Source organism: Desmodus rotundus, chromosome 3 (genome assembly GCF_022682495.2).
Source record: "Desmodus rotundus isolate HL8 chromosome 3, HLdesRot8A.1, whole genome shotgun sequence".
Lineage (NCBI taxonomy): Eukaryota > Metazoa > Chordata > Mammalia > Chiroptera > Phyllostomidae > Desmodus > Desmodus rotundus.
In genome coordinates, this window is record NC_071389.1 from 195556793 (window position 1) to 195570599 (window position 13807).

A 13807-nucleotide genomic window follows, 5' to 3' on the forward strand; every position below is an offset into this window, starting at 1 on the left:
ATAAACCGCAGGCATCCGGGGAAGAGAGGAATTCAGTGCATTGGACTTCTAATTCAAAGCTTATGGGTTCAAGTCCTACAACAGTCGCCAGAACTAGACCTGGAGGGCAACCGAGTCCAGTCCTCGTGCCGCCTGTCACCGCTCAGCCAAAAAGCCGAGACAGGGACTGGATGATAATTGCGCTTTTATTGCAATCAGAGACCAGCATCCTGAGAAGGTGGCGGGTTAAAACCCTAACATCCCCTTTACTTTGAGCTTTCAGAAGCAAGTTTATATAGGGTGTAAGTGGGAATTTGGGAGGGGGAAATTCCTAGGGGGAGCGCAGACTTGCTGCTTCTCTTGGGAGAGGGAACTGAAAGGGAAGTCAGCAGCTTCTTCCCGAGCTGCCTCCTTTGTTCTGGTGTTGTTTCTCCATTTGCATTAGAATTCCTCTCTTCCCCCGGACGGACGCCAGCCGGTGGTTTACGGCCAGGAAGGTTGTGGATTTTGCGGGTAGGGAAGATAAGGTCTGGCGACTCACTAGCTGGCTGTAAATTGCTGAAACTGTTTGACCTTATCTAATTTTCTTGTCTCAGTCTCCCCATTCCACTTGCCCAGACATTTTCCCAGCTTCCTACTGTCCTGTCTCATTTCGAGAGCGCAATTGTGGGGCCGCCAGGATTCCCTGCTGTGGGAGGAGCCAGGAGGAATGGGGGAGGGGCCTCCGAAAGAGTGGGAGAGCCAGGCATCCTTCACCTGGCTCGTGAGCACTTTGAGAATCCGGTAGCCGCCATGGTCCCTCCCCCAGAAAAACGTGCACGTGTGTACACACATCCACGCACAGAGACAGGCGCACACATTTGCACGTCCATGCACACATGTTCACACAGGCGTATACGCATTCCCGTGTTTCCACATGGGCATGCTCATTCACATGCTCACAGACACACCACGCTACAAGGAATCTTAGAAGGTTCCTGGACCCCAGTCCCCCAGGTAACGAGCCCCTGTCTCATCCATTCCCCCTACTTGTCAAGTGTGGAAACAGACTAGCTGAGAGGGACTTGTCCAAGGTCACCCAGACAGAGAGGGTCTAACCTGCAGGACTTGGCTCGGACACCCAGCCTGGAACGTCAGGAGACCCCTGCTCTAGGGCCTTTGTCCCCGGCACTGAGCCGGGTGCCAGGGGACACCCTCTCATCCTCGTGCCCAAAGAGCTCACAGGGAGGCCAGGATACCAGAAAGGAAGTGCTCAGGGTCCTGAGAGGGTCCCTGACCCTGTGGAGGGCCACAGCGGTGAGACTCGGGAGGAGGAGGTCGGCGGGGACTCTGAGATGAGGCACTCCATCTGCGCCCTGCAGGCTGAGGCGGTGCCAAGCACGCTGGCCGGCAATACAGGAAACGTTCAAATTTATGGAGAATCTTTGGTGAGTTTATTTGAGCCAAACTGACAAAAATTGCCAGGAAGCAATACTGAACGGATTGAGAAATGTTCTGGAAAATGGCAGTTAGCACCTTAATTTATACATTAGAATCAAAGGAGGGGCCGTAGGTGGTTACATGAAGCCCCCTGGTGATAGATGAGGGAGGCAGGAGAAAGCAAAGTGGGGAAACCTCTGGGGTAGGATAAAAGGTAAACGGATAGACACACACTTCTTCCACATGGGTGGGTGAGGAATAGTTCACAGTCAACAATCAACATGATAACAATCGCGATGAGGGGATTGTGGTCTCAGCTTGTGCCCCCAGGGGTGTGGGAAAATGGAAGTTACTTTGACATTCCAAAGGTCTGTTATCATAGATGCAAAAAGGCAATAGGCAGCTTAGTTAAGGTAAAGATTGACCTTTGGTAGGGAAAAATACTGGCCTAGGACTGGAACTGCTTTTAGTTAATAAGTTTTAATTTTAGACCATCCTGTGTGGTTACTTGAGGTCCTGAGTCTGTGAGGCTGCCTCGTAGGCCTCCCCTGAGTGTGTCAGGTTAGGACGGGGCCCCTTGTCTTCCACAGCACTGAGGGTGGGCTGGGAAGGCCTGGCAGGCCGAGTCCAGCGGCAGCGGCAAAGGCCCTGAGGTGGCAGCTCTCCAAATGGGGCACCAGCAGGGCCTCTGGGCACCGGAAGTCAGAGCGGCCTCCGCGGGGAGGGAACACCTGCATTGGGTCTTGAGGGCTGAGTAGAAGTTTTTCCAGAAAGGCTCTCTGAGCAGAAGGACTGATATATGCCAAGATCAGGGATGAGGGAAGTTGAAGAAACTGCAAGCATTTCAGAGGGCTGCACGCTGTGTGCTTTGGGGAGGGGCTCGGGAGTGAATAAATGAATAAGTAAATGAATGAGTGCATGTGGGGGAGTCTAGTGACTTTATCCAGCGGGTGATGAGGAAGGAAGGGGACCAAACATTAACTGAAAACCTCTACTGCTGGCTGTCAGGAAGCCAACACCCTCGTGCCCGTTCTGCAGATGAAAAGCCAAAGCTTTGAGCTGGCTGGCTCTGCCTGCAGCATAGGGTCAGGACTCACCCTGAGACCCAGGGCTGGGCCTGAGATGACTCAGGGAGGGTGGAATGTGAACGTGGCTCCCTGGGGCCCGGCAGCAGCTCTTGAAAGGGATAACAGACCTTGCAATTGTTCCCAGAGCCCAAACAGGTCCAGGTGAAAGGGGACAGCAGAGCTGTAAGGCGACACCACCTCGGGCCAGCTAATCTTGTATCTCCTCTGAGCTCCAGGCTCCCACAGCCTTGATGTTGGGCAGCCTAGCCCCAGAGGAGGGGCTGGGGAGGGAGGACCACCTACCGAGCCCCTGCCCGCTCCCACATTCCGCCTGCAGATCAGGGGACTGGATGGAAGGGAGGGAGAGGCTGGCGGGCTCCAGATTCCAACCGACAGCACTGTCGTGTCTGGGCAGTGATTATCCCCATTTTCCCGATGAAGAAACCTAGCTTAGGGCACAGACATGACTGGAACACGCAGCGGAGATGAATTTGAACTGAGGTCTTTTGAAAAATTGATTTGAGAGAGAAACATTGACTTTTATTCCACTTATGCATGTATTCACTGGTTGATTCTTGTGTGTTCCGACTGGAAGTTGAACCTGCAGCCCTGGTGAATCTGGATGACGCTCCAGCCAACTGAGCTCCCTGGCCAGGGCCTCGAACCCAGGTCTTAATCACGATCATTTCAACTTCTCCACCTGTCAACACCATTCGTGTGCCAGACCTCTATGAATGCTGGAGGGGAGGAGGCTGAGAGGGAAGCCTGCGGGGGTTGTTCCCAGCCCTGGCCAGGTCCCTCGGAGGTGGGCTCCTGGTGCTGCAGAGCCTGGGCAGGTTGCGGGTGACTGAGCAAGCCACTTGTCATCTCTGTCGTGCTGGGAGGGCAGGTATTTGTCACACACAGCTCCCTAGACACTGTGAGAGCTCAGTGGGCAGACAAGCTGACTTTGATATGACCCCGACCAAGGGCCGACTCTCCTGTGGCCTCCCAAGAGGCTTGGGAATCTGGAAAGGTCGGGACAACAAAGGCCAGAGGAGGGGGAGTGTGGGCAGGACAGGGCAATTCCACTCTCTGTTCCTCCACATAACTGCCCTGGGGTGGAGGGTGGGAGGGTGTTTGCCTTTAGGTCCCTCCCCCTGCATGGGCCTAAAAGCACCGGCATGTGGGTGGGGGGTGCCCCGCTGAGCGGTGCAGGGTGTAGCCCACTGAAGCAGGACTTGGGCAGCTTTCCCAAAGTGACCATTTTTAGACAGATCAAAATGGACAATCACTGGTTTTTCAGTAACTGGTAGTATGCACACAGGCGGCCTTAATTTATTCATTTTTTTCAGCAAAATTTATCGAGTGCCTTCTGTGTGCCCAGGCCTGGACTCAGGGCTCAGGAGACAGTGTCCCTGCAGTCACGGTGCCAGCTAAGACCGACTGGATGACAGGCCCCAGGAAAGGCACCTCCCGGATAGGGACCCATTTCACCCCCGGAGCAGCCTTGTGAGGGAACCCTCCTTACTCCCATTTCACAGATCAGGAAACTGAGAGTTAAGCAGCTTGTACAAAACCCCAGATTGAAACCGGTTGCTGCTGTGTGATAGGACCCTCCCCACAGGTCCTCATCTCTCACTCTGCCGCAGGCACAGGGCTGGGCGGTCCAGGACAGGTGGGTCTGTTTGTTTTACACTTGATTTAAAAAGAAAACATGGGTTTGGCTGGGGCGGGGTGGAGGGGTGGGGAGAAAATGCAGACAACTGTAATTGAACAACAATAAAAAAAGAAAAAGAAAGAAAACAAAGGGAGTCAAGCCCTCTACTTGGGAGTCAAGTCCGGGATTGGTTTTTAGGTCCCAACAACGAGGCTTCACATCGAACGGGCTGCATCTGAAAATGCCACGAGGGTGAAATCCTTCCTTAGAGGGACGCTGGGGGAAGTCTGTCTTCCTCCTTTCTGGTCTTACTTGGACACCCTTCAGTAATTTTCACATTTGTACAGCATGGCTGTTATCTATTCACCCAAATCACTTAACAATTTTCAAAGAACAAAAAGCCAAGTGAGGTGGGCGCTTACTTTCTGGTCTTACCTGGACACTCTTCAATAATTTTCAAATTTGCACGGCGTGGCTATTATCTATGTACCCAAATCAATCAACAATTTTCAAAGGACAAAAATGCATATCTGTGGCTCCGGCCTTGGTCCAGACCCGCAGGGCCCATCGTTTTGGGGGGAGCAGAGGTTGCCATGGGCAGAAAGAGCACCCCTAGAAGACGGGTGAATGCTGGACCACCCAGTCTCCCTGGCAAAGAGAGCAAGGGAGGGAAAGCCCGGCCCCCTGGGGATGAAGCCCATGTTCCGGGGCTCCCTAGTCTTGTTACCTTGGGCACATCAGGTCGCCTCCTGTCCTTTGCTGGGAGCTGTGAAAATTAAGGGCTATGATAATTTGTGCCCAGCTTAGGGCTTGGGGGTGTAGGGGAGGAAAACATTTTATTCTACTCTTTTAGCTTCTTTTGCTGGTCAAATTAACATAAACCAGATTAAGAGAAGAAAAACAAATTTAATTATGTACATACTGGGGCCCCCATAAGACTCTGAGACCCAGGAAGGAGTTGGGCAGTTGAGGCTTATCTGCCATTCTGAGCTAAGGAACTGAGGCTTCCCCAGGCCCAGAATGAGAAGAGCAGATGTTTGGCATTTAGATATTCGTGCTGCCTTACAGAGAGATCATTCAAATAAAAAGTCATCTCTCTTCCTGGGCCAGGCCCCCATCTACATTTTTTTTTTTAGGTAATTCAGGGAGGGGTAAACGTTTTTTCTTGAGTCTGCTGGGTTTTGATTGCCTTCAGCTCGACATTGTTCACATACCAAAGTGGCACATTTGGGGGAGGCCTGTTCTGAACCCCTTTCAGGGGCCAGCCTTGAGGTTTCTGAGATGCCCAGTCAAACCCACTGGGGGAGCCAGACCTCAAACAGTGCTTCTCTCATAGTCTGAGGGATGCCCAAGCTGCTGCAGGAGGCTGGGGGAGGGAGAGCAGATTCTCCCACCGAAGTCAGGGGCCATGAGAGCATCTCTGAGCTGGCCCTTTCCAGCCAGCAGGGGCTCCCAGGCAGAGTCAGGGAGCGTTGGAGGAGAGCGTGTATGAGCAGTGGCAAGGGATCCGTGGGAGGTGGAAAGAGAAGGACTGAGAGCCAGCTGGAGGAGGGGGTGGGGGGAAAAGAGGTGGCTGACATTTTGGGGGTAGAGTGGATGGGACTTGGGGACTGTCTGCGTTCATGGAGCAGGTGAGTCTCGGGATGGTACGAAGATTGTGGAGGTGAGCTCACGGCGGTGCCGGCTGGGAACGGTTTTTACAGTTTCAAATGGGTGGGGGAAAGCAAGACAATAATGTTTTGTGACATGTGAAAATTATATGGAATTCCCATCTTCGTGTCCATAAATAAAGTTTTATTGGAACACAGCCATGATCATTCCTTTACATATTGTCTTGATTTTGTACTAAGCTGGCAGAGTTGAGTCATTGAGACAGAGACCCGATGGGCAGCAAAGCCTAAAACATTAACAGTCTGGTCCTTGCAGACAATAGTCTGCCCATCCTTGGCTGAGAGGGAGCCTGCAGGGAGAGGAGAGCAGTGGGCGGTGAGGCTGGAGAGCGGGAGAGGGGCCTTCTGCCCTGCCCAGGCACTGAGTGTTAAGAAAGTGGGAGTTTGGGGAGAAGCACCCGTTCAGAAGAATGTTGGAGAAGGGTCACTCTGGCTGCTTGGAAAGGATGGATGAAGGTGGGCTGTGGGCACCTGAAGCAGGGACACCAGCTCCAAAAGTCCAGCAAAGGCCCAGACTGCCCTTGAGGATACTTGCTGAGACCTAGCCTTGAGGGGTCTGTCTAACCTACGCTGTGCACCTTCGCTGATGGCCTGGCCGACAGTAGTGCTTGGTGCATACCCAGGATGCCTTGCACACGTGGGCGGAAGTCACCGGCCAATGGAGCCTCCAGATCGGAAGCAACTGCAGGAAGGGCGGGAAGCAGGAGAAACTTGAGGCCGCTTTGGAGCCCCAGCAAGAGCCTGATGGGCCGGAGTGTGAAATGGCGGGCACTGGGAGAACAGCTGCAGGTGGAGACGAGGCTCAAGAGGTGAGCAAGGCAAGCCGGCTTCCCACTCTAAGGGGAACTGGGGGTGGGAAGGTTCGCGACTGGGAGCCCGTTAAGGCCCGGGAGAGAGTGAGCACACAGTGAGCGGCTTTGGCCATAACTACGAATGGAGGGAGTCGGAAGGATACAGCCAGCTGAAGGCTTGTGGAGCACAGGCGGGTGTACAGCGGCCATCCCAAGGGCCCACAGACCTGTGTAGACAAGGTAACAGGCCCCGCACTGTGCACGAAACACAGTAAGACCAGGCCGCTCCACACGTCACAGATGGGTGTATACCTCCTCACGGCCGCCCAGGGCCAGGCAAGCACACCACACGAGACCTAGAGGCCTCTCTGCACACGGTCACAGTTGTGTGTACACAATCGCGGTCCGGGTACAAGCAGATGTACACCGTCGTGCACACAGAAACAGTCCCAGGGATACACTGCAGGTCACATAGACCCATGCACACTGGAAAACACAGACGCACACATCCACGGACACGCAGACCCATGCACACGCCAGACGCGCACACTCCCTGACCCGCCCCACCTCCTATCGCTCACACACCACCGCACAGGACGCACCGGGCCGTGGGCCGGCGCACGCACGGTCACAGGCAGGGGCGCGCGCGCGCACACACACACACACACACACACATTTGATCGCACTCGCGGGAGGCGCGGAGCGGCGGCGGCCGAGACGCGGCCGAGACTCGTCCGAGACGCCCCCGGGCCGGCGCGGCGAACAGAGCCCGGCCGGCGGTGGAGGGGAGGGGGCGCGGTGGGGGCGGGGCGGGGACCGGAGCCGCCGGAACCCGGCGGGAGCGGGCACCTCTGCGCGCTGCGCTCGGGCCTCGCCTCGGCACCCCCAGCGCGCCTCCCGCGGAGCCCTTCCCCGCGCCGTCCGCTCACCGGGTCCCCGCCGCGGCCTCGGGGTGCAGCCAGGCGGCCGCGCGGGGACCGCGGGTCGGGGTGGAGGTGGGGGCAAGGGGCGGGGATCCGGGCCGGGCTGGGGCCGCGCCGCCTGCGATGCCGGGCGCCCGCCGCAGCCGCCGCCGCCGGAGCCCGGGATGGGGCGAGAGGCTGCGGCGGACGCCTGCATCTCCCCGCCGGGGGCCCCGGGGGCCGCGGAGCCGCCGCCGCCGCTGCTGCTGAGACCCAGCAGGCGATGGGTGAGTTGACCCTGGTGTTCTGGGGGCCCGCGCCGCAGCCCCTTCATCCCGCACTCCCGGCCCTCCGCTTCCATCTCCGCGCCGCCTCCTCCTTGCCTGCGGCGTCCCCAGTCATGGCTTCCAACGCCCCCTCCCCGAGCGTGACCTCTGGGGCGGGGGGCGAGAGCAGTAGGCTGCGGGGCTTGGGGGGGGGCGCTGAGATAGGGGCGGGATGCAGGGGCTCTGGCGCCCCCTCCCCCAACCGGCTTCTCAGTGGAGCTTTCCCTGGCCCCGGAGGGCAGAGCCTCATCCTTTCGACCTTTCTTTTCCCGGCCCCGGCGGGGGGCGTCCCAGAGGCGCCCGGCTTGAGCATGCTTTGTGCTCTGCGCCCCAACAAACCTCCTGCGCGGGGCGGGGAGTGGGAGGCCTTAGCGCCCGCCGTCCCTACCCCCAGACCTGGGGCTGCGGCGGCGGCGTTGGAGGCCCAGGAGCAGTCGGGGTGCTGGGCGGGAGCAGGACTGTGGCTGCCGTTGGGGACCAAGCAGAGGGGAGTGGAGAGAGAACCGCAACTGCACTGCCCCGGGCAGGGGAGGGAACCTGGCTGGGGGAGGGCGCTATAAATATCTGCACACAGTGAGTTCTGGAACCTGGGGTGGGGAGGGGAGCGAGTCTGGGTGTATGGCGGGGTAAGGGGGTGCCTGAGCTCAGGTTCCAGGGGAAGCAGAGATGGTTCTCAGCCAGCCTTGGTGGCCTGAGGTCAGGGGACTCTCCTAGCCCTGCAAGATGCCCCAGAAAGGGTGTGGGCAGGCACACTACCCCAGTGAGATCCCTGCATGGTCCCCCAGAACTGGCACTCTCCGAGTCCCCATAGCACTCCTTTTCTCTCCTGGGACACTACTCGGGATCGGGATCTGCCTTGATGGAGGAGTTATGGCCACTGGTGTGTCACCTCCCCGGGGCAGTTACTAAAGATATGGGCATGGGGCCAAACCCAAGGATGGAGGGAAGAGCAAGACAGTCCACCCCCGCCCCCCGACCCATCCCACAGGGGAGCTGGCCATTCTGTGGGGTCATTAATGCTTCCAAATGCTAGGGGGAGAGGCACAGGGTCCTTGGGGAATTGAAAGAGGGGCTGCGATCCCAAGGGGGGAGAGAACTTTCCCGACAAAGTGATAACTGGAAGCTGGAAGAGTTTGTTCATTTGGTAGAAAACGTGGGAAGGGCATTTGGTCGAGGGAATGGCGTGATCAAAAGCTTAGAGATGCCAGTGCCCGGTCTGTGTTGAGAGATGGAGGTGGGGGCTTGTCGAGCACTGCAAGTGGCCCAAGTGAGAAGCCAGATGAAGAGAGGGGAGGGAGCCAAGGCCCCCGGGGAGGGAGGGCCAGATGGGGAGGAGGTGGTGGGCCACACCCCCAGTGAACTGGCACTCTGTCCTTCCAAGGGTGTGCCCAGTGCCCCCCGCTGTGGTCAGGGCTGCTTGACCCCCACTGGGATCCCTTTTCTGGGGCTGTTGGACCACCTCAAGCAGTCAGCTTTCTGACCACATCTGCCCCCCCCCGTGCGGAGAGGACTGCGTGAGAAAACAATGTGCATAGGGTGCCTGGCACCTGAGAAGGACTGGCTGCTGCGTTGGTATTTTTACCTGTAAAACGGGGACATCGATGCCAGCTGGCAGGCCAGGCTCACTTCACCCGGTGGTGGTGAGGATCATGTGCGGGCTGGATGTGACTGGGAGGGAGCCAAAGGCTGGGGGCGACTGAGTGTCCCCATCCTCTTTCGAGGAGGAGAGGACAGAAGCAGGCAGGGATGGCTGTGGGCTGGGTTGACCTCACAGACAGCCTCTCCTTGCCCCTCTGGGTCTCCACCGTCTTCTGGCCCCAAGCCATGTCATTCAAGGGACCCTGCTGTGCACTCCAAGGCCAAAGCCTCTTTGTTCCCCATATTGCATGGTGCACCCCCGCCCAGCCAGCTCTAATCCACCACATGGGGACCAGGGCTCTTTTCCAGAAGTTTCTTCAGACACATAGGTCAACAAACACGATGTCCTCCTGTGAGGGGCACCGTGCCAGGCAGCCAGGTGGAGAGGATGCAGGCCATGCGCTCAGGAGATTAGAATCTAGCTGAGCAGCAGATACCACTGGGCGCCCAAGGGCTACCCAGCGCTATGCTTCCGGGAGGAAGGAGAGGCAGTCACTGTGCCACGGGGCGGTCAGATGCAGAAGTTGAAAAGCCAGGATCCCAGATCCGATGACCCAGGTTCCAGTCCTAGCCCCACCACTTCTTACTAGGTGACTGTGGGCTGTGCTTCAGTTCCTAAAGTGGGATGGCATGTGCGATCGCTGTTTGTGTCAACGGTTTGGTTCTGGTTCAGTTTCTGGTGGGTGTTCATGACCCTCCTTGCAGAATAAATCTCCCTGTTCCCACCCCTGCCCCCTCAGAGACGACACAGCCTGCCACGGCGCATTCCACATCCCTGTTGTCTTCTTCTGCCTGGGAGTCCCATGGGTAGGGGCCTGCCTTTCTGTGTCTACGCTTGGGCAGAGGTCTGTGGCATGCTGGCATCTGGCTCTCTGACGAGCAGCAGCGTTGGCCCATTTCTGTGGTGTAAATCTTCCCAGCAGGGCCCATTTCAAATTGCCAACAGCTTAATGATCTCCTAATGGAAGCAAGTACACAACAGCTTCAGCACCCAGGCATTTAGTAGGTGGTTAACAAGTGATGGTTGAACAGGAAGGAAAGGCCCTGGAGACTGGGAGACTGTCGGTGGGCTGGATCTGGGGAGCTGCCCGGCCATACTGTCCCAAAGAGGGCCCGCAGGGGCAGGCTGAGGATGGGGCCGGAGGCCACCCTGAGTAAATGCCCGCAGCAGGACCAATAGACAGCAGAGGGAATGGAGGGCTGGTGTCTTCCTTTCTTGGGGCCCCACACCTCTGACCTCACTCTTGCTTGAGGCCCTTCTCCCAGGGTCTCCCCTTGACCTTTGCCTGGCCTTGGGGCTCTGCACAGAGTGGCCTTTCTGGACCCCAAGCTTTAGCTTAAGAAGGCTCTGAGATGTGATCCAGAGAGATCTCAAGCCTCAAATTCTGTTCCTTTGCTTTTGCTGTTCCCTCTGCCTGGATGTTTCTTCTACCCACCTCTGCGCCCTGAAGCTCTGTCACCCAGCCATCCACCCCAAATCACGCGGACCCTTCTCCCCTTTCTACTGTCGTCCCTGGCCTTATAGCCCCTCTCATGGGCCCACCCATAAAAATATCAGCAGCTGACATTTGTTGCATCTCTACAGCAACCCGTGGCAAGAGTACCACAGCAATGCCCTTTGCAGATGGGGACCTCGAGGCACCACGTCTTGTTACCGCTGACCCATCCTTTACGTCTTAGCTTGAGCGTTGCTTACGTAGGGAGGCCTGTGTGAGTCCTGGTCTCCTGTCTGTGGGCCCGCAGAGCACCATACCTGTGTCCTTACCATGGGGGTCCCACTGGCCTGAGCTCCACAGACCTGCAGGAGCCCAAGTGAGCGGGTGAATGATTTTCAGCCCAAGGGAGCAGGCCTGCTCTTCCGGCCGTCCCTCCTGTTCTTCATCCCTGGTGGAGGAGACTGGCCCTCCAGAGGGTAGCCTCAGGCTACAGCGGCGGTGGTCACATGGACCTTGCTTGTCCCCATCTCCCGGAAGGTGTCAATGAGGCTTCAGGAGATCTGAGAGCCTCCTGGTGGCAGGAAGCAGGCCATGTGGAAGGGCGGTGAAACGCCCCCCTGTGGTCTAGAAGGGGGCCCACAGGGGGCCCAAGGCTTGCCCCATAACACAGGAGGTTAACAGGGCCCTTGGAATGGAAATTTCCCTGTTGGAATGGAAATTCCTCACTTGTTTTCATTTTTTTACTCTAAAAATAAAATTGAAACAATAGGAATTATTTATATACCTAATTACTTTGCTATTTTAGGAATTCAGAGCTTATTTGGCTCAAGACTGGTTCCCACTGAAGCAGAGTCCGTGGGGGTGTGGGTGGGGCGGGGTGCAGGCCGCGGGACTGCCCTCCAGCTGCCCTCTTGGACCGGCTGCCCGCCCGGAAGTCCCCGAAGGAGCGGGGCAGACCCGGTCTGAGCAGTGCGGGTGGGGGCGCAGAGGCAGGGCAGGCTCTTGGGTTCTGGTTGACCGAGGCCGGTGATAGATGATTTTCTAGGCTGTTCTCCCACTTCAGCCTCCCAGTCATCATAATTTGCTGCTATTTATTGAGCACTTGCTGGGTGCTAGGCACTGGGCCAAGCACTTTGCCTGCATTATCCCATGAAGGCCTCACTTCCCGAGAGGTAGGTGCTGTTGTTTCTCCCTATTCAGCAGTTTGAGGGAGCCGGGAGCCCAGAGCCCAGGGCTCGGGGCTCGGAAGTGGCATGGCTGGGACTGTCGCCAGTCTGTAGGACCCCAGACAGGGCTGCCTACCAAGGTCCCCTTGGTCACCCAGAGGGGACCGCTGTCTGAGGCTTGGATGCCCAAAACAGCTACCTCACCCGTGTCCTGGTGGCCTGTAGGATACCCGCCTCTGGGCCTCTGGGCCTCTGGTCCCTCCAGCACTGCCCCCGCCCCTGCCCCCTGTAGTCCTGGGGCCTCTGGAAGCCTTGCTCAGTCTCACCTGGGCGGCTTGAGGAAAGTACCAAATTCCTGGGCCCCTCCCACCCTCCCGAGTTTGAAATCCAACGTGGGAGGGAGGGTGCAAATCCAGTTTTTAAAATGCTGCCTTGGGGATTTAGAGGCCTGTGGACTCCAAGATCCACTGTTCAGCCCTATGGGGTCCAGGCTGCCATAGGAGACCCCCCCATGCCCCGGGATGCCAATCCCTGTGACTCATGCCTCTGCTCCATGCTGCCCCTGCCCCCCAGCTCTGCACACACCATGATGACCCCCACCCTGTACCCCCACTGCTTGTTTACAGGAGTAGCCGCTGCTGCGGTCTCCCCTGGGAAATAGGTCCTTGCTGGCCGCGGAACCCCCCAGAGCTTGCTCAGGGCTCTGGGTCAGCCTCAAGGGGCTGCCCTCCTCTCGCCGTCGGGGCGAATCGTGGCTGGTGACTGACGGTGGCTGGCGAAGGGAAGCGGGGAGGCTTGGGCTCCCGGGCTGGCACACGGGTGTGTGCTGGGAGCCGGCACCATGCCCGACGTGGAGGAAGCATTCACTAAATGTCTCTTAACTCTGTGTTGAATGGTGAGCGTGAGCACATGGCATTGCGGCTGGTGCAGGCAAAAGCTCACGAACTGAGTCCCAGACAGGGCAAGTGACTTGCCAGGGTCACGCAGCCAGGAGGTGGCTCTTCGGGGCAAAGCCTCCCCGACTGGCAGAAGCATGACTAGGCCTGTGTGGCGCTCCCAGTTAAAAAGCACTTCCATACCCACCCGCTTTGTCGGTTCTCACTTGGCTCAGGGGCGTGGCTCTCCTCACCTGTGTCTGTGGCCCAGGTCAGAAGACCTGCACTGGAAGGCGCCCTGCAAAGTGGGGGTGAGGGGGGACGGGCAGGGAGAGGAGAGACTTAACCGGAGCAGCATCGCTGGGGGCCCACGTGGCTGGTGGGGGCAGAGCCAGGCCTGAGTGCAGGCTGGCACATGGGTCAGCCCCATCTGCTTCTCGGACACCCCAGGACAGTCTTCGGTCTCTAAGCCGAGGTCCCCAGTGTGAGAATGGCTGGTCCAGGGTCACAGCCTGCTTCCCCAGGATGAAGACCAGAGAGTGTGAAGCTCTACTATGGCCAGGAGGGTCAGGGGAGCCTGGTAGGTAGGCTTGTGACCTGCACCCAGACCAGAAATCCAGGCACTGGCTTTGCCCTTGGGCCTTTGCAGGTGCTGGTCTCCGCCCAGGATGCCCCTCCCCTCCTCTTCTGGGCATCCCTTAAGACCCCTCCAGGCAGCCATGCCTGATGCCCACCCTAAGGGGACCTCTGTCTGTCCCTGTGGGGTGTGGGAGAGTGCGGGCAGGGCAGGTCTGTGGAGGGCCTGGTGGACGTGCTGGTGGCATGGAGAGGGAGGCCCCAGGGCAGGCAGTGGAGCTTACTGTGCCGGTGCTTCTGTCTGGATGATGAGCCATGGAGCT

The 13807-nt window shown here is 57.9% G+C and overlaps 1 protein-coding gene across 2 annotated transcripts in view; it reads left to right on the forward strand.

The window, feature by feature from the left end:
* The first annotated feature begins 7578 nt into the window (after positions 1-7578).
* MGAT3 (beta-1,4-mannosyl-glycoprotein 4-beta-N-acetylglucosaminyltransferase) overlaps positions 7579-13807 on the forward strand; it is a 28180-nt gene continuing 21951 nt past the window's right edge. For both annotated transcript variants that reach the window (XM_045187036.3, XM_045187032.3), the window contains exon 1: positions 7579-7754. The gene's annotated coding sequence lies outside the window, so the exon portion shown is untranslated. The remainder of the gene's footprint in view (positions 7755-13807) is intronic.